The 27980-nt window shown below is 39.8% G+C and overlaps 1 long non-coding RNA gene across 1 annotated transcript; it reads right to left on the bottom strand.

The window, feature by feature from the left end:
* Positions 1–20: 20 nt before the first annotated feature.
* On the bottom strand, positions 21–26951 carry LOC105465558 (uncharacterized). The gene is made up of 3 exons (XR_977613.3): positions 26468–26951; positions 2761–2847; positions 21–157 (listed from the first exon to the last, which is right to left on the bottom strand). It is a non-coding gene; the product is annotated as an uncharacterized lncRNA (long non-coding RNA).
* Positions 26952–27980: the final 1029 nt, after the last annotated feature.

Raw genomic sequence — 27980 nt, 5'->3', positions numbered from 1 at the left:
CTATATACTATATACCTACATTAAATCCTGCTTCATGTTGATAAAAATTCCTGTTTCCGTAAAAGTTTTGCATCCAATCTTTTTGAAAAGTTTGGTTTATGTTGCTACGATTCAGTCCAAGAGGAATTAACCCAAGTTCAAGCTTATTTTATGATACCTGGGAAAGAAGAAATCAGAGAGCTAATGGTATTCGTACTTTAATGATTGATTTCCCATTTCAATAATTAATAATTTTCTTGACTCTGATGATTACAATGACTTTGTTCCTACATGATCCATTTTACCACTTCATCTCAGCTAACTTTTCTTCAGCCACCATTTCTTTGTTTTTTTGTTTTGTTTTGTTTTGTTTTTCACGTTAAAAAACATCTGTTGAAGTCTAGGTAAAATTAACTTTAATTTTGGTTTCTTTCCAAATTCTGCATTTAATCTGGATGAGTGAATGAAGGGTTGAAGGACCATCACATTTTCATGTTACAATTGATATTTATGTTGGGCAAGTGAACACTGTTCATGTATCAAGCTGTCAAGTATTGTCACCTGAATAGAGTAAACAATTAAAAAGAAGAATTGTAGCAATCATTTTAATGGGCTTCTTGTTCATTAATTTCATAGAAAAAACTAAAACTGATTTGTGAAAATAAACTATCCATACTTTGCCTCTTTCTCTCTTTTTAAAGTGATCCATCAACTAGACCATCGCAAGTGTTCTGTAAATCTATTTTATTCCCTTTACTTTATAGGAAAATTAAATTATAGATCCAAGTGGAGAAAAGGCCATTGTCTGGGTTCCTCTGATCTCATTTTACCCATAGGTCACAGGAGGTATTCAAAGTTCTTAAAACTGCACACTACTAAGAAGGAACTGAGGTCCTTTTTCTAGACAAGATAACCCACCACCTCCCTCAAGTGGTCAATTGGATTAGTTTTCTGTTTCCAGAGCTGACTTGTAGTTTATTTCCAAGAACTATAGAGTCAAGTATAATGGCTGGGTTGAATGGACTTTTTTTCTTTAATAAATTGTTTGGCCTTTAGGGTGAAGTATGCTGACTATACTAAATTGCACTATATTTTAGTTTATGTCAAAAGAAAAAGGCACTTAACCAGGGGCTAGCAGTTGTTTACAGGGCTTGCCAACTCAGGATTGCTTTCACTGTGGCCTTTGCCTTTCCTGCTAAGAGCTTAATCCAAACTTCATCATTTCGACTTCCTTAAAGTCGTACCAATTTCTTTTTCACTAGAGCAAAGGTGTTAATTCCTGCTTCCTGAACAAATTGGCCTTTCAGTGATTACACATCACCCAGCACAACTTGCTTAATGATGTTATTTCCTAACCAAAACTGAAAACTTTTTAAAATGTTTCCTTAATTAATCTCTGAGAAGGGGGATAAGGGGTGGGGAGAGGGAAAGGAGACCCAGGCTGTCTTTCTGATGAACAGCAGTAAGTAAAATTCTCAGTGTTATCTATAATCAAATCATTTTCAGGACATTTTGTACAAAAACATCATTTCAGAAGAAATTTATAAAAGTCATTGCTTTAAGTCATAAGGCTAACTTTAGTTCTAGCAATCTCAGAATAAAATATCCAACAAGGATGTCTGCAGAGTACTAACTTGAATAAAAATGTATGAGTTGATGACATTCATGCTTTCTAATGGTAACTAAGTAAAATTCCTTTTCTGTTATGTTCATTCCTCAGGTTTGTAAAAGGATGAAAGGAACTGGAAAAGAAGTTGGCTGGGAAGCTAGGTATAAACATAATTAAATAGACTTTTGTTGCCTTTAGTGTTTGAATAATGCTTATCCAACGTTTTCAAGTTGATTTAGATAACCTAGCAATCAGCTAAATCAGATATTTGAGGGCAGTTTTTAGCTTTTTTCAAACCCAACCACAAAATAAACGAACTCTTGCAACAAAACAGTCAGCCTCCCTGGTATTTTGGCTCCACAACTCACATCTCAATGAAGCCAAACCCCTAGGAATGAAAAAATGTCTACAAATGCACACAAAACTTACCAACCTATGTCAAAACAGGGCCAAGTGTGTCAGGTTGGCGAGGACCCTGGACACTCTAATCTCAAAGAAGATCAAGCTACAGCAAGGTTTAATTCTTCCATACTTTGATCTATTGCTAGGCTCCTCCAACTATTCTTGACAAGAATACCTGGGTTCAATCACTGTCTCAACGCGAAGGGTTTGAAACAGTAGAGTGGACAGATACACGAAAAGTAGTCAATGATACAAAACATTCCAATATGTGTATCGTACTGGCTGAAGGTAATATGTTAATATCATAGTTGAATAGTTTGAAGCCAACTTGGGAAAGCTGCATCGACTTTGCACATACAATAGGTTCCTTTTGATACTATAAGAAATGATTCTGTAAGAAATCATTTTTGGCCAGGCGCGGTGGCTCACGCCTGGTAATCCCAGCACTTTGGGAGGCCGAGACGGGCAGATCACGGGGTCAGGAGATTGAGACCATCCTGGCTAACACGGTGAAACCCCGTCTCTACTAAAATTATATTTTAAAAAATTAGCCAGGTGCGGTGGTGGGCGCCTGTAGTCCCAGCTACACGGGAGGCTGAGGCAGGAGAATGGTGTGAAGCCGGGAGGGGAGCTTGCAGTGAGTGGAGATCCCGCCACTGCACTCCAGCCTGGGTGACACAGCAAGACTCCGTCTCAGAAAAAAAATAAAAAAGAAATCATTTTCTGAGCTTTGGTTGTTATTACCAAGAATGGGTGTGGTTGGGACTTACCAGGGTGCTCCATTTCTGTCCTTTTCTCTTTTTGTGACTCAGTCTTCTGCTTCTCAATCTGCTCTTGCTCTCTCACTGTCTTTTCCTCTGAAAATTCAAAGGCACAATTATAGCATGAATTTGCAAAGATTTTTTACCTTTCACCTGCAAGGAACTAACAGGCAAGGACATTCAGGATGGGGATATAGACTGAAGAGAAAAATTCCTTTAACTACATATAACCTTAATTGAAGATTTTTCACTTATCTGCAAGATATCTGTGATAATGGAACCAAATACTGTTCCTATTTTACAAAACAGAAAGCATTTATATTGACTCCCAGAGAATAAATACCTCTGTTTATTTTTTGTGTAAAGTGCTAAGTGCCATATAGGCAAGCGTGGTTAAGAACAGTGTGGCTTTAAGGTCCTGAGGCTGAAAGAAGCATCAGCATTTTCCTCATTATTTGGGTAGAATGCCATAATTAAATTTCCATATTTTGGTAAATTGAAGGGCATGGTTGCCTAACAGATGTCAAGAAGTACAGATTCAAAATTCACACCCTAAGATATACGGCAGCTTTTTGTGGGCTTCCTGACATTTAACCAGCAAAGATTGTAGATGTGTCTGAAATAAGACTGTTCCTTTGTTTTCTGTGACTTAGACTTTTCTGGGTTTGGAGTCTTCTGGGTTTAGAGTTCGTAAAATAAAGATCAGAATGTTTGTGGCTACACCTTCACCAACACTCCACCATGCCATTCCTGGGGATAGCCTAGAGAGGAGTGGGTGACAGTGGGGAATGAAAGGCTACAGAAAGGTGAGGAAAGAACATGTGTTGCCAAGGCCAGTGCTCCATATAAAAACATCAGGTTCTGGGATGGAACTTGAGATTCTGTGTGTCCAGCAAGCTGCTAGGAACACACTTTGAGTAGCCAGGACCTTGGATCAGCACTTCTTACACTATCTATTGAGAAGGAATAGCTCCCGTACCCACACAATCCCAGGCAGGACTCTGCTCTTCTGTTCCCCAGACCTTCTCCTGGCACAAAGAAAGAGGCCACAGTGACATGACACACTAATCACTTCTGCAGCACACCAGGAACCGGATGCACTGTCAGAAATTCTACTGGTTTCCAGGTTGGGTATATGAGAAAAAAGGCAAAAAGAATTCCTTACTTCACTGCTTGAAGCCACACAGTCTCTGTAACACACCGAAGGATGCTAAGTTCCTTTGGTTTGCCTGCAAACAGCCACTAACACCAGTCTTGTATTTAGAGGAGGATTTAAAATCCATCCACAGCCCATAGTTTTTAAGGAAGCAAATCATGGGGTTGACTTCCCATATGCTTCTCATCTCTGGGGTCTGCCCACCAATTGACTTCTCATATCATGCTTGCCCCGGCTGCCTTGCAGTCTTTCCAGATGAAATTCAAGATTCTCCGGTAACTGTAGCAGGACAACTCCTAAGACCAGTGACCTTCCAAATAACCTTCTCATTCCTCTCATGGTCAGAGAATGGGAAAGGATGCCAGAAAGCTATGTGAGGGTGAACGACGGCCAGAACTGTAATTTATATGTATGACCTGACAGAAAGGTGGAAATGGGGAGAATGTTACTCAATACTTTTTTTCACTGTACTAATCTCTCCTCAAGGATGCTTTGCCAAGACAAATCATATATTTTTATATAAAGCATCTACCATTTCTACTCCTTCGCCATAAACAGGCATTTTAAACTTAGCAAGGGCAAGAGAACTTTTTTACTAGAATAGAATGTTAGCTGCTTGAAGACAGAAATTCTGCTAGGCTCATTTACTGCCATACCCCCAGCACCAGAACAACATTTGGCACACAGTAGGTGCTCCAAAACACCTGTTGGCAACTACCTAACCATAATGGTAATGAGGGCATTACGAGGCCTCATGACATATCTTCTCTATCTACATATTACACATATCTTTCTTACACCCCAGTACACCTCCTGCCAGCCTTCCCTGACTCTTCCCACATTTTATAAACTCCCTTCCCTTCTGCACAAATTTATTATCTTCCCAGTATCCTCACCTTGTCCATATGCCTCCTTTGTTCTACGTTTTCTCTGATCTTGCATGTATCAGAGACTTTTACAGCCTAAGTTTAGGAAAAGTGAGTGTTACAGCTCCACTATCCCTTTTAAGCATACTACCTAGAACCATGAAAGAATGAAGACTCTAGTTTGCAAAGATTCCCTGCAGAGGTAACAGCTGTGAGTACAGCAAATAGTGGATGGATGGGACACAAAGTCATGCCAACAGTATTGAAAGTGTTTCAATAAGACAGAAAAAAATACACTTGAAGAAAAATGTCTTACTTCACACTTTTGACCAGGGCTAGAATAAAGTTGTGAGGAAGTATCTGTTGAGTCTTTATGTGATTCTGAGCAATCTGTGAGGTAAAAATCACATAACTACCGGGGACTCTTTTCAGATGTCATGAAATGCAGCCAAGGTCCAACCTTGACTAGAGATTCTACATGGGGGTTCTGCCACATGATGGGAAAGACAGATGGCCTACAGGATTAGTGTTTCTCTACTCACATAACTTCTTGGAGTAACACTCAAGAACAGACCAAAATGACATCTAATTCTAAATACCTCCCTTCATTGATGTGACACCTCAGCAATCCCCCCACAATGACAGAATTTTGGCTTCTCAGCTAAACTTAATGATGCAGAAATAATTCAGGACATGAAAACTGAAGGGAAAAAAAGGTGCTGTACTAAGCAAAAACCGCTTAGGGAAAATACTGTTTTGTTTTTTTGGTTTTTTTTAATTTTGATCAAGTAATTCAACCACTCCAAAAAATGTAATAATGTTTGTGTTTCTCATTGAGCACTGGTGAAAATCATTTAATCTTTTTTTTAAAAAAAGGCCTTTAAAGGCCAGGTGTGGTGGCTCTTGCCTGTAATCCCAGCCGTTCGGGAGGCTGAGGCGGGCAGATCACCTGAGATCAGGAGTCTGAGACCAGCCTAGCCAATATGGTGAAACCCTTTCTCTACTAAAAATACAAAAATTAGCTGGGCCTGGTGGTGGGCTGCCTGTACTCCTGGCTACTCGTGAGGCTGAGGCAGGAGAATCACTTGAACCCGGGAGGCAGAAGTTGCAGTGAGCCGAGATCACGCCATTGCACTCCAGCCTGGGCAACAAGAGCAAAACTCTCTCCAAAAAAAATATTTAAAGGCACAGTTTCTTAAGATCCAATTTTAAAACTACAACATTAAAGTATCACCACCTAATAGTATTGTCACATCCTCCACTCTTGTGACAAATTGTTTTATGACTATTCCCTCCCCAGTTCTCAAACTAAAAATAGTATAAGAGCAGTTAAACAAAAAATCTCTTGGTTTCAAGTTTTCTTAAATCAGCTACAGTTCAACAACCTGAAATAATTAAAAATAAATTAGAACTTAATGTTCAGAAACCCAATCATAGCATGTGGCTAATTGTGAGTATCCAGTCAACACCAGCACCAAGTTATGATGAAATAAAACCATCCCACTGACATATCCCCCGCACCCACTACCCCCAAGACTCTCAGGATACAATGTCGTATCTATCACTTGCCAGGGTTACTTCCTTCTGTTAGCACAAATGCTCCCATTGTCAGCAAAAGCCTGAGTCAGTCTTGAGAAAAAAAAAGTAAGCGAATCCTGGTTTTTGCTTTCATAATGCTATAAAAATACATATAGCCTCCTTCGATAGTTATCTATCTCCCCAGTTATGGCCTCCCCAAAATAAATTCTGGTGGGTTTAAGTAGATGAAACTAAATATTTCAAAGTTCCTCTTTCCATAGTAATTACCTTACCTCACAACCAAAAGAGGGCAGCACTGAGGGCATCAGTAAAGGAGGTCAAACTTTAAATAGCGTATTTAAGTGGGTCGCAACCTGCTCATTAAAATCACCTGGTACAGTAAAAAATCTCATCCCCAGAGTTTCTGAATCAGCTGATCTGAGGAGGGACCTCTAAGACACTGACATTTGATTGATGCTTCCCAGGCTATTCTACTGTGCCTTGTAATCAAAGCAGTTTTCACTTTATGTTTTTCCCTTATTTTCATTTATTAAAATACGTCATTTATTTTCACTTAGTAAAATAGGTTTTCACTTATTTTCAGCAAAGTTAAACCTGGAAAAACCCTCAAAGAGCATCGAGGTTGTGCTTCTCAAATTTCCATGAGGACACAGATCAGCGGGAGACCTTGTAAAAATGCAGATTCCAAGTCAGGAAGTGTGGGGTGAGGCCTGAGGTAGTACAGGTCTAGCAAGCTCACAGGTGTGCCTCATCTGAGAACCACACCTTGTTCTCCCTGTTAACTTTACCAGATAAAAAAATGAGACTCAGACAGAGACTGTGGCTTCCTTCAGGTAATACAGCCAGCGAAAGAACAAAATGTGGTCAGAACTGATCATAATGACTTCCGTCTTGGGTTGGATACCACAGCAGCTGACACGTGGAAAGAACATCCATTAAATTTTCTGTGGGAAGTTGGGAGAAAACTAAGTGATAATGAAATTTTGGCAATTTCAAGTATAAAAAACTCACAGTGTGAAGTTAGTATAAATAAACTAGGGGGAGAGTTACAATTAAAACAAGTAAAAATCAGTTTGGGGTTTTTTGTTTTTGAAGCAGGAGGTATAAACACATGGTAAGAGAATAAAACAAACTGAACAGAAGGGAAAAATAAGCAAACCCTGTATAATAGCACATGAAGAAGGGCACAGAGAGGGAGAAAATGAAACAATAGAAAATAAAAGACACCAGGCTAACAAAAGGAACATAAGAATAAAAGTAGAGAGCTGGCAAATTAGACACAGGTTCTAAAATAAAAGGAAAATACAGCAGCATGGGAAGGAACAAACAGAAAAATCTAATGAGATGGGAGGATTCCTGCAAAAAGACTATATAAAATAAATCGCAAGATAATAGAGACCATGGGAAGGTAAAGCATTAAAGAGAGTCAGGAACATGAACACATTTTTTAAAAATTTATGTAGTAAAAAACAGAAAAGAAGCTGTATTTCATGAAATATCATGGTTTTATTTTTCCTGTTTATATTTTTAAAATAACAAAAAGTAATTTCTCCGTTACCAGTTGGGACCTGAAAGATTTGCACAGTTCTAGGAGGGGATGTAAGAACTCCTCTAAGGCTACCATCTCCTCTAGGCAGAAGGAGTTGAAAAGAAAACAAGGTTTAAGTCCAAAAGCATTCCATTTTTTTGTGTCCTGTGTAAAATATTATGGAACCCAGAAACTCTTCACCAGCCAGGTGACCACGTGTTTTATCACAGCATGAGAGACAGGCTTCTTTGAAGAAGCCACTGCAAACTGATTATTCAGGCAGTCAAAACCAAGAGGAGTCATCTTCATGAGGAAATGTTTCCCCTGGGCGTGTATCTATGAAAACTAAATTCAGACTGATTCGTCTTTTTGACATGGGTAACACTAAGCACCACTGTTGCCCAAATACACTTAGATTGTGGCTCTAGGGAAGTCCATTTAATTACATATTTTCACTGACCATTTCCATTCACTAACCATAGCTCATTTCCAATTCCAAAACATCACTTAGAGTCTCAAGGAAGAAAAAAAAAGATCGCAGAAGTTTTCTTTCCTATAGACCAAACATTAAAAATTCAAATGCCTACAAGGACAGGGAAGCTCACACAAATAAGTAAAGCTGGCCTGCCTTAATAAGACTGTGAGCACGTGTCCCATTAAAAGGTAGCTCCACCTACCCAGTTCCAGTATGCAGAAATGTAGATCCAGTGCTACCACATGCACCTGCATTCCAGGAGAACAAAGAAATGAGGATTCTTAGGTGTGATCTGACTTTTAAATATTAATGACTAGTTTGTTCCGTTTGATTTTGGAATAACTTTGCAATTCTGTTTTAGATCCTGCATTTTCTTTGAAAAATATGTAAAATTTTCTTAGGGAATCAAAAAGTAAAGAAGTAGACATATGGTATGAGACAAGTGGATCCACCACAAGTAGACTCACCCATGAAAAAAAGCACAAGTGCTTTGTACTTTTACAAGACTTCTTTTCATGGCAGGGCATGGTGGCTCGCACCTGTAATCCCAGCACTTTGGGAGGCTGAGGCTGGCAGATCACGAGGTCAGGAATTTGAGACCAGCCTGGCCAACAGGGTGAAACTCCTTCTCTACTAAAAATACAAAAATTAGCCAGGTGAGGTGGCATGCGCCTGTAACCCCAGTTACTTGGGAGGCTGAGGCAGGAGAATTGTTTGAACCCAGGAGGCAGAGGTTGCAGTGAGCTGAGATCGCGCCACTGCACTCCAGCTTGGGCAACAAAGCAAAACTCCTTCTTGGAAAAATAAAATAAAAAAAAACAAGATCTCTTTTCATCCAAGGAGAGGGAAAGTGGCAATTCTAACATAATGGCCAATATGATCAGCAGGATACAGCTGGCAAAAACTTAGCCTCACTTCTAGCATTTGTTCCTATAGCTCCATACATTGAAAGCATTTTCTTTCCATTCACCAATGACATGTCATTCGTATCATTAACAGAAATAAGTTTGGCTCTTGGATTTTGACTTGAAATCCCCTGGGTAGAACCTTTTAACTCAGTATCAAAGACTGTTGGAGAACCCGTGAAGAACTCCCCCTGACACTGGTTCTGACTACACAGCTTTTCTAGGAGGGCTGAGGTTGCCACAGCTTCACTGTTCAGCATCAATATTCACTGATAAAATGAAATGTGTTTCTTAACATGGTAACCAGCTCCTAGCCTCCTGAGGCTCCACTGTAGCTGAGTTTCATGAGGCCCACATCAATCTTCCAAAACACATCTGAAGCCGTGCAGTTCACATTCCAGCTATAAATGGGAGACACTGACCCAAGCCCAAACAAAAACAAAAATCATCCAAAACCTCCTCTTTCCAACATCACAGGCTTCTGAATAATATGTTTACATTCTTCCAGGCTGGAGTTCTTCCAGACAGGGCTGGAAACTAAAGTCACAGTGAATATCAGAGGCTGACTGATTACAAATCAGGAAACCTTCCCGGAAATATATGTCTGAGGTGGAAAAAGAAGGCTGGTCTGTTGAGTATATAAAGAGTAGGAAATACACATATGTGTGGCATCACTTGCATACATTTGAGAAACTAATGATTATCCATAGGCACAAATACAGACACACACGTATACACACACATAAGAGCATTGCTTTCTCCTCAAAATTCACTGATTCCCATACTTTATTTTTTAGGTAAGCTGAACACACAGTAGCAAATTAATGTTTCAAGAACCATAACACATGGCTGGCAAGACGGCGAGAAACAGCTCCGATCTGCAGCTCCCAGTGAGATCAACGAAGAAGGCAGGTGATTTCTGCATTTCCAACTGAGGTACCCACTTCATCTCATTGGGACTGGTTAGACAGTGGGTGCAGCCCATGGAGGGCGAGCAGAAGCAGGGTGGGGCATCACCTCCCATGGGAAGTGCAAGGGGTCAGGGAACTCTCTCCCCTAGCCAAGGGAAGCTGTTATGGACTGTACCATGAGGAACAGTGCTATCCAGCCCAGACACTATGCTTTTCCCATGGTTTTCGCAACCCACAGACCAGGAGATTCCATCGGGTGCCTACACCACAGGGCCCTGGGTTTCAAGCACAAAACTGGGCATTTGGGCAGACACTGAGCTAGCTGCAGGAGTTTTTTTTCATACCCCAGTGGTGTCTGGAATGCTGGCGAGACAGAACCATTTACTCCCCTGGAAGGGAGCTGAAGCTAGGGAGCTGAGAGGTCTTGCCCAGTGGATCCCACCCTCAATGAAGCCCAACAAGCTAAGATGCACTGGTTTGAAATTCTTGCTGCCAGCACAGCAGTCTGAAGTCAACCTGGGACACTGGAGCTTGGTGGGGGGTGAGGCACCCATCATTACTGAGGCTTAAGTAGGCAGTTTTCCCCTTACACTGTAAACAAAGCCTCCAGGAAGTTTGAAATGGGTGCAGAACCCACCACAGCACCATGAAGCCACTGTAACCACACTGCCTCTCTATATTCCTCCTCTCTGGGCAGGGCATCTCTGAAAGAAAGGCAGCAGCCCCAGTCAGGGTCTTATAGATAAAACTCCCATCACCCTGAGACAGAGCACCTGGGGGAAGGGGCAGCTCTGGGTGCAGCTTCAGTAGACTTAAATGTTCCTGCCTGCTGGCTCTGAAGAGAGCAGCAGATCTCCCAGCATAGCACTTAAGCTCTGCTAAGGGACAGACTGCCTCCTCAAGTGGGTCCTTGACCCCCGTGTGTCCTGTCTGGGAGACACCTCATACAGGAGAGCTCTGGCTGGCATCTGGTGGGTGCCCCTCTGGGATGAAGCTTCCAGAGGAAGAAACAGGCAGCAATCTTTGTTGTTCTCCAGCCTCTGCTGGTGATACCCAGACAAGCAGGGTCTGGAGTGGACCTCCACCAAACTCCAGCAGACCTGTAGAAGAGGGTCGTGACTATTAGAGGGAAAACTAACAAACAGAAAGGAATAGCATCAACATCAGCCAAAAGGATGCCCAGGCAAAAACCCCATCCAAAGGCCTCCAACACCAAAGACCAAAGGTAGATAAATCCACGAAAATGAAGAAAAACCAGAGCAAAAAGGCTGAAAATTCCAAAAACCCAATGGAAGGAAGCTAAGAACCTTGATAAAGGTTACACGAACTGCTAACTAGAATAACCAGTTTAGAGAAGAACATAAATGACCTGGTGGAGCTGAAAAACCCAGCATGAGAACTTCATGAAGCATACACAAGTATGAATAGCTGAATCGATCAAGCGGAGGAAAGGATATCAGAGATTGAAGATGAACTTAATGAAATAAATCATGAAGACAAGATTAGAGAAAAAAGAATTAAAAGGAACTAACAAAGCCTCCAAGAAATATGGGACTATGTGAAAAGATCAAACCTACATTTGATTGGTGTACCTGAAAGTGATGGGGAGAATGGAACAAACTTGGAAAACACACTTCAGGATATTATCCAGGAGAACTTCTCCAACCTAGCAAGACAGGTCAACATACAAATTCAGGAAAAGAATACCACAAAGATACTCCTTGAGAAGAGCAACCCCAAGACACATAATCATCAGATTCACCAGGGTTGAAATGAAGGAGCAAATGTTAAGGGCAGCCAGAGAGAAATGTCGGGTTACCCACAAAGGGAAGCCCATCAGACTAACAGCAGATCTCTCTGCAGAAACCCTAGAAGCCAGAAGAGAGTGGGGACCAATATTCAACATTCTTAAAGAAAAGAATTTTCAACCCAGAATTTCATATCCACCCAAACTAAGCTTCATAAGCAAAGGAGAAATAAAATCCTTTAAAGACAAGCAAATGCTGAGGGATTTTTGTCACAAGCAGGCCTGCCTTACAAGAGTTCCTGAAGGAAGCACTAAATATGAAAATGAAAAACCAGTATTACCCACTGCAAAAACATACCTAAATGTAAAGACCATCAACACTATGAAAATACTGCATCAACTAATGGGCAAAATAACCAGTTAGCATCATAATGATAGGATCAAATTCACACATAAGAATTTCTTTTTTTTTTTTTTTTTTGAAGCAGAGTCTCACTCTATCACTGGGCTGGAGGGCAGTGGCGCCCATCTCAGCTCACTGCAATCTCCACCTCCCAAGTTCAAGTGATTCTCCTACCTCAGCCTCCTGAGTAGCTGGGATTATAGGCACCTACCACTACGCACAGCTAATTTTTTTTTTATTTTTAGTAGAGATGGGATTTCACCATGTTGACCAGGCTGGTCTTGAACTCCTGACCTTCTGATTCACCCACCTAAGCCTTCCAAAGTGCTGGGATTACAGGTGTGAGCCGCTGCACCCAGCCAATGATATTAATTTCAATGTAAATGGACTAAATGCCCCAATTAAAAGATAGATGGGAAAATTGGATAAAGAGTCAAGACCCATCAGTGTGCTGTATTCAGGAGACCCATCTCATGTGCAAAGACACACAGAGCCTCAAAATAAAGGGATGGAGGAAGATTTACCAAGTAAATGGAACACACAAAATAGCAGGGTTGCAATCCTAGTCTCTGAAAAAACAGACTTTAAACCAACAAAGATAAAAAAAGACAAGGACATTACAAAATGATAAAGGGATCAATGAAACAAGAAGAGGTAACTATCCTAAATATATATGCACCCAATACAGGAGCACCCAGATTCATAAAGCAAGTTCTTAGAGACCTACAAAGAGACTTAGACTCACATACAATAATAGTGGGAGAATTTAACAACCCACTGTCAATATTAGACAGATCAATGAGACAGAAAATTAACAAGGATATTCAGGACTTGAGCTCAGCTCTGGACGAAGCAGACATAATAGACAACTACAAAACTCTCCACCTCAAATCAGCAGAATATACATTCTTCTCAGCACCACATAGCACTTATTCTAAAATTGACCACATAATTGGAAGTAAAACACTCCTTAGCAACTGCAAAAGAACAGAAATCATAACATTCTCTCAGACCACAGTGCAATCAAATTAGAACTCAGGATTAAGAAACTTACTCAAAACAGGTGCAACTACATGGAAACTGAACAACCTTCTCCTGAATGACTACTGGATAAATAACAAAATGAAGGCAGAAATAAATAAGTTCTTTGAAACCAATGAGAACAAAGATACAACATGCTAGAATCTCTGGGATGCAGCTAAAGCAGTGGTTGGAGGGAAATTTATAGCACTAAATGCCCACAGGAGAAAGTGAGAAAGATCTAAAAGCAACACCCTGACATCACAATTAAAATAACTAGAGAAGCAAGAGCAAACACATTCAAAAACTAGCAGAAGACAAGAAATAACTAATATCAGAGCAGAACTGAAGGAGACAGAGACACAAAAAAACCTTCAAAAAATCAATGAATCCAGGAGCTGGTTTTTTGAAAAGATTAACAAAGTAGGTAGACTGCTAGCTGGACTAATAAAAAAGAAAAGAGAAAAAGATCAAATAGACAGAATAAAAAATGATAAAGGGAATATCACCACTGATCCCACAGACATACAAACTACCATCAAGAATACTATAAACACCTCTATGCATAGAGGTGAATAGACCAATAACAATTTCTGAAATTGAGATAGTAATTAATAACCTACCTACCAAAAAAGCCCAGGACCAGACCGATTCATAGCCCAATTCTACCAGAGGTACAAAGAGGAGCTGGTACCATTCCTTATGAAACTATTCCAAACATTAGAAAAAGAGGGACTCCTCCCTAACTCATTTTATGAGGCCAGCATCATCCTGATACCAAAACCTGGCAGAGACACAACAAAAACAGAAAATTCCAGGCCAATATCCCTGAGGAACATTGATGCAAAAATCTTCAATAAAATACTGTTAAACCAAATCCAGCAGCACATTAAAAAGCTTATCCACCATGATCAAGTCGGCTTCATCCCTGGGATGCAAGGCTGGTTCAACATACACAAATCAATAATCCATCACATAAACAGAACTAATAACAAAAATCACATGATTATCTCAATAGATACAAAAAAGGCCTTTGATATAAAATTCAACACCCCTTCATGCTAAAACCTCTCAATAAACTAGGTGTTGATGGAACGTATCTCAAAGTAATAAGAGCTATTTATGAAAAACCCACAGCCAATGTCATACTGAATGGGCAAAAACTGGAAGCATTCCTTTTGAAAACTGGCACAAGATAAGGATGCCCTCTCTCACCACTCCTATTCAAAATAGTATTGGAAGTTCAATACAAGTTCAGGTAAACAGGCAAGAGAACGAAATAAAGCATATTCAAATAGGAAGAGAGGAAGTCAAATTGTCTGTGTTTGTAGATGACATGATTGTATATTTAGAAAACCCTGTCATCTCAGCCCAAAATCTCCTTAAGCTGATAAGCAACTTCAGCAAAGTCTCAGGATACAAAATCAATGTGCAAAAATCACAAGCATTCTTATACACCAATAATAGACAAACAGAGAGACAAATCATGAGTGAACTCCAATTCACAATTGCTACAAAGAGAATAAAATACCTAGGAATACAACTTACAAGGGATGTGAAGGACCTCTTCAAGTAATACTACAAACCACTGCTCAAGGAAATAAGAGAGGACACAAACAAATGGAAAAACATTCCATGCTCATGAATAGGAATAATCAATATCATGAAAATGGCCATATTGCCCAAAGTAATTTATAGATTCAATGCTAGTCCCATCAAGCTACCATTGACTTTCTTCACAGAATTACAAAAAACTTCTTTAAATTTCATATGGAACCAAAAAAGAGCCCGCATAGTCAAAACAATCCTAAGCAAAAAGAACAAAGGTGGAGGCATCATGCTACCTGACTTCAAACTATACTACAAGGCTACAGTAACCAAAACAGCATGGTACTGGTAACAAAACAGATATATAGACCAATGGAAAAGAACAGAGGCCTCAAAAATAACACCACACATCTACAACCATCTGATCTTTGACAAACCTGACAAAAACAAGCAACAGGGAAAGAATTCCCTATTTAATAAATGGTGTTGGGAAATCTGGCTTTGCCATATGCAGAAAACTGAAACTGGACCCCTTACTTACACCTTATACAAAAATTAACTCAAGATGGATTAAAGGCTTAAACATAAGACCTAAAACCATACAAACCCTAGAAGAAAACCTAGGCAGTGCCATTCAGGACATAGGCATGGGAAAAGACGTTATGACTAAAACACCAAAAGCAATGGCAACAAAAGCCAAAATTGACAAATAGGGCATATGGGCAATAGAGAAAATTGCCATATGGGCACAGGGAGGGGAACATCATACACCAGGGCCTGTAGGGGGATTGGGGGACAAGGGGAGGGAGATCATTAGGAGAAATACCTAATGTAGATGACAGGTTGATGGGTGCAGCAAACCACCATGACAGGTATATACCTATGTTTACAAACCTGCACATTCTGCACATGTATCCCAGAACTTAAAGTATAATAAAAGATTTAAAAATAATAATAATAAAAAGAACCATAATACCAGATGTACCTGGTGGTGGCTGTCAACGTGTGCCACAGATAAAGTTTTGACCTTTTGACTCATCCCAATTTGTACTTTGATTTCTAAACTTCCTTTGATTTCTAAACTTTCTGTACTTTTATTTCTTTCTTCTTGCTCGAAGAAAATTGTCTAAATCGGAGTTTTCTGACAGGCTCCTATCAACCAATCATTTCTGTTAGCTCCACCTAAAAGAAGATTATTGTTTGGAGATGGAGATGAAATTCTAATTATCATTAGTCTTTAACACGTTTTATAGCTCTCAGTAAAAGCATATGAGGTCAGAATGTCTGCTGTTTTCAGTTTGGAATTCAACGTGTCTCGTCATGTCTGCGAGGGTAGTAGTAGGAGGGTCAGGAGAAAAGGAAGTAATGCTGGTCAAGAGCATATCTGACTAAAGAGCCCCCTGGCAAGAGCTTATGCTGAGGCAGGGAGAGTTAGAAACACAGCTACACAGTCACCAGGAGAAGTGAGTAGAACAATGCTTCAGCATGAAGTCTTCCTATTGTTGAGATTGCTGTCCTTCTTACCTCTCCAGAATCTTTGCCGTCCTTCTAGCCTCCATGGACTTGAGCATGAGGTCTAGAAAGATGGTGACTCTTCCTTCACGTAAATATGTTGTTTGAAAAGAAAAAAAAAGAAACAATAACAACAACTCTGGGACACATTGGATGAGGAAAAATTGTGAAAAATAAATTTTTCCAGTATCGGTGAAGTACAGCATGGTCATAATCCAGTGGGCTTCAGTAATAATTCTCTCTCCAAGCATATAAGCACTTTGTGAGGTGAATTGTGACCTCCAAAAAGACATGTTTAAAGTCCTAATTTTTAGTATATCTGAGTGTAACCTTATGGGGAAATAGGGTCTTTGCAGATGTAATTAAGATATACATGACTATGAAGTCATACTGGAGCAAGGTGGTTTCTTGATCCAACACGACTGGTGTCTTTATAAGAGAAGAGTCATGAATATGTCCCGAAGGGAGGGAAGAGTATGTTAAAACACCCGAGGTAAGAGATTGGACAGGATACTCCTGCTGTAAAATTGTATTACTTCACCCTTTTTTTTTTTTTTATCACTTACATTTTGTAGTTTCCTTCTAATTCTTGTTGACGTCATGAAAATAAAACTATGAGAAATGTCTGTTCATATCCTTTGCCCACTTTTTAATGGGGTCATTTGTTTTTTTCTTGTAAATTTGTTTGAGTTCTTTGTAGGTTCTGGATATTAGCCCTTTGTCAGATGAGTAGATTGCAAAAATTTTCTCCCATTCTGTAGGTTGCCTGTTCACTCTGATGGTAGTTTCTTTTGCTGTGCAGAAGCTCTTTAGTTTAATGAGATCCCATTTGTCAATTTTGGCTTTTGCTGCCGTTGCTTTTGGTGTTTTAGACATGAAGTCTTTGCCCATGCCTATGTCCTGAATGGTACTACCTAGGTTTTCCTCTAGGATTTTTATGGTATTAGGTCTAACATTTAAGTCTCTAATCCATCTTGAATTAATTTTCATATAAGGAGTAAGGAAAGGATCCAGTTTCAGCTTTCTACTTATGGCTAGCCAATTTTCCCAGCACCATTTATTAAATTGGGAATCCTTTCCCCATGCACATGTACCCTACAACTTAAAGTATAATAATAATAAATAAATTTTAAAAAAAGAAAATAAAACTATGTACAATGTTATTATTTGAAAAACAAGAGAGAGAGGAGAAGAGACACAGAGACAAACACACAGGGAGAATGCTATGTGAGGACAGAGGCAGATTGGAGTGACCAGGACTGATGGATGGCACCCAAAGCTAGATAGAGGTAGAGAAGGATTCTCCCCTACAGGTTTCAGAGGTAGCACAGCCCTTGATTTTGGATTTCTAGCAGCTAGAACTGCAAGACAATAAAATTCCACTGTTTTAAGCCTCCTACTTTGTAATAATACTTTGTTATGGCAGCCATAGGAAACGAAAACATGAATGAAATACAATAGAAATTTGTTCCTATTACAACAGTGGAAGATGGCTGTTCCTGGTTGACAGGCAGCTTTGCTCTATGTAGTGATTAGTGGCCAAGTTCTTTCTCTCTTGTGTCTGTGCTATCCTCTAGGGCAGATACCAGCAAAATATAGCTCGGAGCTTCTTTTTGTAAATAAAGTTTTATGGGAACACAACCATACATATTCGTTTACACATTGTCTATAGCTAGTTTTGCACAAAAACAGCTGAACTGAGTACCATAATCATGACAGAGACCATATGACACTAAAGCCTAAAATATTTGCAGACCTCTGCCCAGAGTGCCATCACCATTTGCATCTAGCCAGCACAAAGGGGAAAGAAAGTTTGGAGGGGACAAACCAGCTATCCACAAAGTGGCACATATCACTTGCAAATATCTAGCATTGTCTAGAAATTCGTTACACGGTCACATCACATTGCAAGAGAGGTTGAGAAGTATATTACAGGTGTCCCAAGAGGAGGAGAAAAACAGACATTTAGAAGAAAAATTAGCACACTCTGCCCTTTGGCATCAGTGGGAAATGTCACCCACATCAGCACAGTAGCAGCAGCAACTGCAAGGGGCCACCTAAATAAGGTTTCACAGAGTCCAGAGGCTTTAAAGAAGACATCACCAAAGGGAGTCAGAGCTGGATGGGCAACAAGGGAAGTGACAGAAAGATGCCACGTGGTAGCTGAGAATACCATTTCAAGAGCATCCAAAGGACACCATCTAGGACTTCCCATAGTAACTGGTGACAGAGAGAGGTCTTTGTAGGAGGGAGAAGTTCCACAAAAGCAGGTGGGAGATAGAGCCACAGAAATTGCTTTTTTTCCCCTAAAATTGTGACTCAACATTGCCCCAAGCTTGAAGTGGCCTTTGCAACCTGGTTTATACCACATGCAAAAGTAAGTAAAGCACATTTAGAATGTAAAAAATAAATACAGTACCATTCGGGGAATCTTGTCTCCTATTTGCCTGACATTTTTTGAATCTTTCGTATACCATAAGGATCCAGAGTATGAAAGTAGCACTAAAGAACATATTACATAACAGATGCAGACACTAAACCTCAACAATTGTTAGCCTCATAAATAGAAATAGACATGAGCTGCCTCCTATAGTCTTCCCAAACACTCCTTCTAGTATTGCCAAAGACATTGAACTTGAATCTGATCCAGTCTCTGGATCCAGCTGCTAATTTGCAGAAAATACAAAAGGACAAAGGAACATCCTAAACTATACCATTAGAATGCATTCAGCAAAATCCAGACTATGGGAAACTTTACAGGTCAAACAGTTCAGGTGTTCGACAGAAAAAGCATAAGGAAAAGACTGAGGTAGAGAGAAGAACCAGAGACTGAAGGTTTCAAAAGACTGATCAAATTTTAAATAATGGAAAAGACTAAATTATAATGTGTAGGGATGGACTTATATAAATGTTCACACTAAACATACACACACATACAAGGAAGTGATTATCATAAATAATAGTAATAGGCTTATTACTATTATTCTGCTATATAGCATAATTATTACATATGGCAGAAGGAAGGGGATTATGATTGGAACAGAGCATATAGAGGGGCTTATTAGTGGCTGACAAAGTTCTATTTGATCTAGTGATGGTTACAAAGGCTTTCACCTTAAAATTTATTAAGCAATTCATTAACATGTACGCACATTCATGGGAGAGCATTCTGTATCTGCATTTTATTTTGCAATTTAAAAATGTAAAGACTAAATTATAAAAGACAGAACAAATGGCTGAATAACAGCAAGGTAAAGAAAACTAGAGTAACTGTTTTTTGAACAAACTATGCAGTCATTAATAGAAATTCAAATGTAAATTTAATTCCTTTTCATCACACCCATCTAAAAAATCTCAACAGTCAATTGGTGGCTCACAGATGATGCTGATGAACTGGATGTAATCTTTTTGTGATTTTAAGCCAATGTCATTTCATCGCAGGTAAACTTCAAATTGTAACTCTCCTATAGTCCTCCTTATCTTCCCTGCACCCCCCTAATCCACTGGGGTTCATTGCCTCAGGAAAAGTCTAACACACAGCCAAGAGCAGTAGTCATCAATCAGTTTACAGTTTTATAATATGAAATTTTCAATCCATGGCAAGGCTATTGCCTGAATGTAAAGGCTTTTGGTTTAGCAGGAGCCAGGCTTTCTTGAGGAGGAAGAGGGTTCTATTGAAATTCTCCAAAGCTAAGTATTTGTATATAAAAACCAAACTTGAAGGACTCGGATCAATAACTACATGCTTCCCAGAGTAGAAAAGAAAGACAATAATCTATTGTCAATTCTAGAAGACAAGAATTGAAATGAAAAGCCATTTCTATGCTGGCAGAAAGAAGAAGAGGAAGTGTGGACAAAGTATCAGAGGTGGGCAGCCCACTTCCTGCCTCCTGACGCAGAGGTCAAACCTCAGGGACGGAGAGCAGTCCATGGACAGGAAAAGCAGTGATGTAGGTTTGGGGGCATCTGAGGGACCATTGTTATCCCCTGCTTTCCTGGGCAGAGACTGGCCCTATCAGAAACCTTTCAGAGAAGCTCTGCATTTGGAATGGTACAGCCTCACAATGGCAGCAGGAGTGGACCCAGCTCAAGAGGTGGATTCCACCACTGAGGAAGATGCCTGCATATGAGTGATATAGTTTGGATGTTTGTCCATCCAAATCTCATGTTAAAATTTAATCTCCAGTGTTGGAGATGGAGCCTGGTGGGAGGAGATTGGATCCTGGAGGCTGATCCCTCATGAATGGCTTGGTGCTAGCCTCGTGATAGTGAGGCAGAAGCCTGTTACAGGGGCGTTGCCCTCACAGAGAAACTCTATGAGGGCAGTGCCAGGGGAAATGTGGGGTGGAGCCCCCACACAGAGTCCCCACGACGACACTGCCTAGTGGAGCTCTGAGAAGGGGTCCTCCACTCCCCAGAGTGGAGAATAGTAGAGTCGCCAGCAGCTTGCAACCTCAGTGTGTAAAATCCACACACACTCAACTCCAACCTATGAGAGCAGCAACAGAAACTGCACCCTACAAAGCCACAAGGGCAGAGCTGCCCAAGGACTTGGGAGCCCACCCCTTGCACCAGTGGGACCTAGATGAGGGACATAGAGTCAAAGGGGATTATTTTGGAGCTTTAAGATTTAATAACTTCCAAAAGGCTGGGCGCAATGGCTCATGCCTGTAATCCCAGCACTTTGGGAAGCCAAGGCGGGCGGATCACGAGGTCAGGAGATCGAGACCATCCTGGCTGACACGTTGCAACCCCGTCTCTGCTAAAAATATTTTTTTGAAAAATTAACGGACATGGTGGTGGGTGCCTGTAGTCCCAGCTACTTGGGAGGCTGAGGCAGGAACCTGGGAGGTGGAGCTTGCAGTGAACCAAGATTGCGCCACTGCACTCCAGCCTGGGCCACAGAGCAAGACTCCGTCTAAAAAAAAAAGATTTAATAACTTCCCCACCGGGTTTCAGACTTGCATGGAGCCTATTGTCCCTTTCTTTTGACCAGTTTGTCCCTTTTGAAATAAGAATATTTACTCCATGACTGTACTACCATTGTATCATGAATGACTTGGTGCTGTCCTTGAGATAGTGAGTGAGTTCTCATGAGATCGAGTTGTTTGAAAGTGTGTGGCACTTCCCTGCCAGTCTTATTCCCACTCTTGCCATATAAGATGCCTGCTCCCCCTTCAACTTCTCCTATGATTGTAAGCTTCCTCAGGCCCTATCAGAAGATGCTGGAGCCATGCTTACATAGGCTGCAAATAGTAAGCCAATTAAATATCTTTTCTTTATAAATTACCCAGCCCCAGGTATTTCTTTATAACAACTCAAACAGCCTAATACAATGAGTTTAGAGACCAACCCCACAAGGTTCACACACTCCAGTGTGGTGTGGAAAATGGAAGGCCCCATGAACTGTCATGGGCGATGCAAAGGTGCTCAGCACCTAGGTCTAAAACAGTCCATCAACATTGATCAAGAGTCTCAAAATCAAGGGTGCATGAGCATCAGTTATATAAATTAGTAGGATGCTCAAAAGATCAATCCATGCTTGGACCTGGCAAACCCAGGCACCACTGGACCAAGACCTGTAGGAACCAGGAGGACAACAAAAAGATCAAAGTTATGTCCCTGCTTCACTGCCTGATTGGAAATGACTCTTCCCAGTGTTCCCAGATGCTGGTGAGGAAAATGGAAAGAAATTATTCCAGATGCCTTTTACTGAGAAGTGGCCGGGCTTTGAAATGAACAATAATTAAAATATTCAATTTTGGTTAAGAAAAATCAACTGGATCAAATTGAGGATACTGGGCTAGAAGAAATGACATTATCTCCTCTAAGCAGAATAGGACCTCAAGAGTATAATGTAGACAGATTCTAGAAAAGAAAACCACATTTCTCCCTTCTTAAGTTGTGATGTGTAAATTTCTACATGCTACAATAGATAAAACTTTTCCATACAAGGGTCCATGCTATCACCCGTCAGAAAGTCACTTCATCTTCTTTAAACTTCCACTACAGACACACACATACACACACACACACACACACACATCTTTATCACTGATATCTAACACTATCAGGACAACACCATCATAAAAATTGCTAAGAAAACTAAATATCACATTTAAAGAAAATTTAAATCTCACAAGGTTTATAATTCCATGTATTAGGTAGCAATGCACCATAAAGACTGAAAGCTTATTTGATAAGTGGTAGTGCAAAGAACTTATTTATTACAAAATTAAGGGGCTTTTAAAAAGTGGCAGATATCAAGAAAAAGTTTTAACTGCCAGTAACCAATGAGTGGCATACAATCTTCCCTATGCTGGTGGTACCAACGTGGAATAAATATGCCTGGCATCTGGTCTCAAACACGTAAGACCACACATGGGGGCTTCAGTGTCAGAGCAGTGAGAATGACTCACTGACAGTAGCCCAGCCTGGTTATGTCATTGAAAAAGGAATTCTGGCCACACATTGGATCTTTTCAGGCACACCCATGCACATGGTTAACAATCATCAACACATTACTTAAACATACAATGTGCAAAACATGCAATGCAGCATACATTGCTTAAACCGTTAAATTAGACATTAATAAGACTGAGGTGGTGAGTGGATACAGAATGACAATCTGAGTGGTCTTTTCCCACTTTATTTTCTGTGATGTGGTTATGTGCAGATTTGGTTTAACAAGTTTATAAACAAATCAATCTGCCCTTGGCAACTAAGAGATTAACCCAGCTAAATAAGGAAAGTGCAACCACTAATTTCTGGTTCTCAGAATTTTTTAAAGAAAGGCTTAAAGTGACAGTGTCTTCTTAGTCATATACTCACATTTTACACTAATTTACAGTATATGTTAGTCTTTTGTCAAGTGAACGTACACATTGAAACTTGACTTTATTTTTATGAAAATCTTGAAACTAAATTAAATGTCCCAGGTTAAAACTAAATCAGACAACTTGTTTTCAGTTTACTTCAATGTCAAATTTTGCCAATGGTTTTCACCAGTGTTTAGACCAAAACACACTTTAGGGAAATGTTTAAGTGTTTTGTGTTTTATATGTAAATTCATTTTATTATCCTTAACTAAAAAGTTATTAGCCCTTTTAAAATGAAATAAATTATTCCAAACCTGTATAAATAATGTCTGTATAAATTATGTCATAAATGTCATAGCCTTCTTGAAGGGAAAACATTCATGAACTTTCATCCTGAATGATGTTTCCAAGATGTAATATTATGGAACAACTAAATAGATTTTCAGTGCTTCTAATGTTGTGGATCTTTGAGAGGTACCTACATTTTTAGCAATTATCTGGAATTGTGAAAATAATCTAGCATTATTACCTCAATTTTGCAGATGAAATATCTGAGCGTGTAAGAAATTCCATCACATTCTTCTGGTCAGAAATGGGTTTAGACTCTGGGTCTCTGAAAACCAGTGTGGGAATTTACAGTTTCTCCCATAACTGCCTCAGGTTGGATTCCTACCCTCTCTTCAGGACTTGAATTGCAACAGCAGTGACTGAGGAAGGACAGCAACCTCAGTAAATCAAGACTGAGTTTTGAAACAGTATCCAAATCAACATGGCTTCAATCTTTCTTCCTGAGTAATACAACTAATCTAAAGAATTTGGAACCAAATTTAGAAAGAATATTTAAAAGCAACCTCAGCTCTAGCACCACTCCCTACTCCAGCCTGAGAAATAGTTGTTCTTCTTTCCTTTGTATTCAACCTTGGGAAAACAGTAATATCATCTCTCTATTAGTTGTAATCTCTTAATCCCCATTGTCTTCTTTGACCTGAGGCATGTGTCTCCCAGTAATCTCTTCATTTAGTAATGATAATCTGCAATTTCTTCTTGTAGTGCTAATAATCCTTGGATTCCACACAGGGCAGAGGGCAGTGACTTCCCAAACCACTATCTTATCTTCTTTTCAAACACATTATCGAGTTAAAACAATTGTCTACCCACTTAGAGACTGAAGTTATTTTTGTGTCCACTATCCTGTTCTTCAACACATACATTTTTCTCAAAAGGCTTTAAAAAGTAATAACTGTGCTGATCGTGTTTGATTTGTTTTGTTTTTATTTTTTTAGCCATTTGGTGACATCACATGAATCCAAAATGAACTAGCATGCCACAACCTAATCTGCATTTCAGAAAGTTACAAAATTTCATTCAAATTGCAACTTTAAACTTTTCTGTGTAAGGACACATACCCACTACCACACTTACCCGATCCCCAGAAAAGGAGACAGAACTAAACAAAACAGAATCAGAATACATGCTGCCTGTAACAGAAAAAAAAAGAAAGAAAAGAAAAGAGAGAGAGAAATAGAGAAAGAGAGCAAAAAGGAAAGAAGGAGGGAAGGAAGGAAGGAAGGAAGGAAGGAAGGAAGGAAGGAAGGAAGGAAGGAAGGAAGGAAGGAAGGAAGGAAGGAAGGAAGGGAGGGAGGGAAAGAAAAGGGTAAAAGGAAGGAAAGGGAGGGAGGAAGGAAGGGAGGGAGGGAAAGAAAAGGGTAAAAGGAAGGAAAGGGAGAGAGGGAGGCAGGAAGGGAGGGAGAGAGGAAAGAAGGGAGGGAGGAAGGAGAGAGAAAGAAAAAGGAAAGAAAGAAAAGAAAAAGAAAAAAGAAAGAAGAAAGAAAGAAAAGAAAGAAAGAAAGAAAGAAAGAAAGAAAGAAAGAAAGAAAGAAAGAAAGAAAGAAAGAAAGAAAGAAAGAAAGAAAGAGAGAGAGAGAGAAAGAGAGAAAAAAGAAGAAAGAAGAGGATGAAAGAAAGGAAAGGAAGGGAAGGAAGAGAAGGAAGGAAAGGGAGGGAAGGAAGAGAAGGAAGGCAAGAAGGAGAAGAGGTGAATAAAAGGGTAGGAGACAGTGGGGATAGTCTACTTTTGTCAAGAAATTGATGATGGGGGTACTATGAAAGTGGGAGGCATTTGGCAAGGTGAGAGAGAGAGTGGGCAGGTCCCACAGTGCTCAGGTCTGACCTAAGTTAACACTCTTTCCTTGGGTCTACCCTGAGCTCTAAGTTATAAGTGTAGTAAGGAAATTAACAATTTTATATAAGATGTAGAAGAAACTCCTTGGGAGAAAGAGAGGAAGGAAGAAATCATGGATGGAGGGAAGAGGAAGGGAAAATTTTAAAAAATATTGAAGCCAAATAACTAGGAATCAGGCATGTTTAGTTCTTATTTTAATTCCTCTACTTAATTGCTAAGGGATCTTAAACAAGTAACATAACGGAGGACTCATAAATAGAAATGTGAAACTTAGCATCATAGTGTTTTAACTAGTAATTGAAAAGGACTCATGCCAACCTGAAGTGCTTTACATACATTTACAATATATGAAAGTATATTTGATAGCTATAAAAAGAGAAAAATAACCCTGAGGTATACACAAATGCCAGAAGGAAAAGTAAATAATATTTCAAAGGTTAACAGGTAGAAAATGAAAACTAATGATTCTAATAAATTAAAGTCCTTTCTTTAAAAATGTGATATGATGCTTTTACTCTAGCCAACCATTTAGAAAACACATCCCAGCTCTAGTAATAGCTCTGTTACTCAAAGTACACAAGGGGGAAAACAATGGATCTACAACTTAAGGAAGCTGACGTGAAAAATCATCTTTGTAAGGCACCCATCACTCAGCCAGATTCAAGGAACATATCCCTTCCTAGAAGGGTGCTGGTAACCAAATGAGACCGTAAGCTATCAGATCACATGTTAGTCAGAAAAAGGGCAAGAATTCAGGAACAGCAACATGCAATGTACTTTTAATGACCGCTGAAACACTAATGTTTTAAAACCAAGTTGGATAACTGGTTCTGCCTATTTGGAGGGCAGGGAGGAGGAGCGGTAAGCACAGACAGTCCATTCCTTCAGTCCTGTCTCCTGAGCTTCACAGATGATAGAGAAACCACTGTGCCCTCGTATTCACAAGTGTTACTTGAGCATCTGCTACTAGCTAGACTCAATGCTGGGCACCACAAAGTCAGTAATGAATAAAATGGTCTTATTAATAATAAAAACTTTGGAGTAATACTTTTATTAGTCTTACTTTAAAGGGGGGAAAATAAGCTTAGAGAGGTTAAATAACTTACCCCAGATCATTCAGCTAATATGTGGTGGAGACAGAACTTCAGTCCACATCGGTTTAGTTTCAAACACGCTGCACTATATTGCCTTGCTTAAAATCCTTCCAAGCGATGCCCAGATACAGTGACCAGGGGAACCTTCATTATAGGGGCTTTCACGGAAAATAAGGTGCTTTGAGAAAGAATGCATATAATTAAATAAATCACATAAACTGCCCCTACATTTAATTAAAGTTTTAAAGCCTAAAATGCATTTGTGATATTCACTGTCATTTCTACATTGGGTTGATATGCTCGACATTGAAGGAAGCCATGTGTCCTTTGCCAAGTAAGATGGTCTTCTGGTCAGAGACCTATGGCCTGGCTAGCCAGGCTCCCGCCATGGACCAGATTAACTGAGAGGTAAACAGGGCAATACCAGGAGTGGTAGAAAGATTTAAATGAACAAATAGCTGAATATTATTTAATTTTACCTCTTTCTAAATTTTGTAGAGAGCATCATACTATCTCAGGATTTTTTTTTTAATTATTATACTTTAATTTCTGGGGTACATGTGCAGAACATGCAGGTTTTTACACAAGTATACACGTGCCATGCTGGTTTGCTGCACCCATCAACCCGTCATCTACATTAGGTATTTCTCCTAATGCTATCCCTTCCCTAGCCCTTACCCGCCAACAGGCCCCAGTGTGTGATGTTCCCTTCCCTGTGTCCGTGTGTTCTCATTGTTCAACTGCCACTTTTTTTTTTTTAATGCTTTCCTAATCTTGCATCTAGTTGCAAAGAGAGAAATGCTGGGTTATGTTTTTAACCTGCTTCACTTGCAGAATTTTAAGCAGCGCCCTGGCTCTCCAGGAATTTCCTCTTCTTTTTAAATCCCACCTCCACGGCTTCCTTCACAGCCTCGGACTATGAGGGAGAGTGAGGACACGAGGTAAGGTACCGCAGGGACGAAGCTTTCCAGTAGCACTTACCGCAGTTGACCACTCAGTACAAATTCCTTAATACATGGACGAACAGCCGTCATGAACACTAGATTGTATTTCCTGGTTTGTGGAATGCAGCTTTTCCTTAGCAATTTGATGTTGTCTCTAGGAATATAAACTCTCAATTTTCCTAAACATAAGAGCTTCTATAAACATAGCTCCCCAGAATTAATTCCAGAATTGTGCACTTTCAAAGCAACAGCTGAATAGTAAGCCAAGATTCTTAGAGATTTAAAGTGACATGACATTATAAGAATGTTTATTATTTTGGCACAGGTAACAGCTAAAAAATGAAATGAGATTTCATAAAAGGATACCAATAAAAGGGGGGAAGAGAGAATGAAAAAATCCACAAAAATAGATCTAAAACTCTATACTTTTTTGTTACATGCCTACTCATACTTTTTCTCCCCTGACCTCCTCTCTTGAACTTTAAATTCCCTTTTGTGTATTTTAAATTCTACCCAGTCTTCCGGGCCCAATTCAATCCTCACCTCTTCAGGAAGGTCATCTTATCCCCACTTGCTGAACT

Source organism: Macaca nemestrina, chromosome 5 (genome assembly GCF_043159975.1).
Source record: "Macaca nemestrina isolate mMacNem1 chromosome 5, mMacNem.hap1, whole genome shotgun sequence".
NCBI lineage: Eukaryota > Metazoa > Chordata > Mammalia > Primates > Cercopithecidae > Macaca > Macaca nemestrina.
The sequence above is the reverse complement of the archived record's forward strand: the minus strand, read 5'-3'. Positions and strand labels throughout refer to the sequence as shown.